Source organism: Carlito syrichta, unplaced genomic scaffold, assembly GCF_000164805.1.
Source record: "Carlito syrichta isolate Samal-C Ts95f unplaced genomic scaffold, Tarsius_syrichta-2.0.1 Scaffold305773, whole genome shotgun sequence".
NCBI lineage: Eukaryota > Metazoa > Chordata > Mammalia > Primates > Tarsiidae > Carlito > Carlito syrichta.
In genome coordinates, this window is record NW_007249869.1 from 276225 (window position 1) to 277252 (window position 1028).

At 50.7% G+C, this 1028-nt stretch overlaps 1 long non-coding RNA gene across 1 annotated transcript in view; it reads right to left on the bottom strand.

Moving 5' to 3' along the window:
- Positions 1-1028, bottom strand: part of LOC110596027 — a 5526-nt gene that overhangs the window by 2261 nt on the left and 2237 nt on the right. The gene's annotated exons all lie outside the window — the stretch shown is intronic.

Genomic DNA, 1028 nt, shown 5'->3' on the forward strand with positions numbered 1-1028 from the left:
TCCCAGCGCTTTGGGAGGCCGAGGTGAGTGGATTGCCTGAGCCCACGGGTTCGAGACCTGTCCGGGCAACTTGGCGAGACTTCATCTCTACAATAAATCAAAAATTAGCCAGGTGTGGTAGCACGCGCTTGTAGTTCTGGTTACTTGAAAGGCTGAGGCAGAAGAATCACCGGAGCTCAGAGGGTTGAGGCTGCAGTGGCTGGAAGCATGCCACTGCCCTCCATTCTGGGCCACCGCCCTCCAGTCTGGGCGATGGAGTGGGACTCCAACTCAAAAAAAAAAAAAAAAAAAAGAAGTGTCTTTCAATTTTAATACATTTCTGCACCCCTGCCCCTCCCAGAAAAAGAGGCATAAGGAGTAAGAGAAATTTACCAGCTCAAGTAACTGAAGAGTCAAGGAGTTGATCTGACTTCAGGCTCGACTTAATTCGAAGACTCAAATTATGATATCAGAGGTTTGTGAGCCCCCTCACTTCCCTAATCTGCTTTCTTTTCTGTCCCAGCTTCAGCCTCAGGTGAACTCATCCCAAGTTGAGCCCTCCCTGCCATTCAAGGCTTAAGTTCAACTAACCTGGCAAATCCAAGAAGAAGTTTGACTCTCAACGGACCAACTGAAAACATGTGCCCATCCCTAGGCCAGTCAAGCCAGAGGGATGAGATGCTTTTAGTGGTCAGGACTGCAGCACAGGTCTGTGCTGAGCCAGTGAGGTGGATAGGAAGACTGTAGGGGTGAGGGAAGAAAGGGTTAGACTTATCATGGTCATCTGGGGAGACTGGCACAAAGGAAAACTGAGATACTATTTTTTCTTTTTTTTGAGTTGGAGTCTCACTCTGTCTCCCAGGCTGGAGGGCAGTGGCATGCTCCCGGCCATCGCAGCCTTGACTTGCTGGGCTCCGGCGATCCTTCTGCCTCAGCCTTCCGAGTAGCTGGAACTACAGGCGCGTGCTACCACGCCTGGCTAGTTTTTTTTGATTTGTTGTAGAGATGAGGTCTCGCCAAGTTGCCCAAGGCGGGTCTTGAACCCGCGG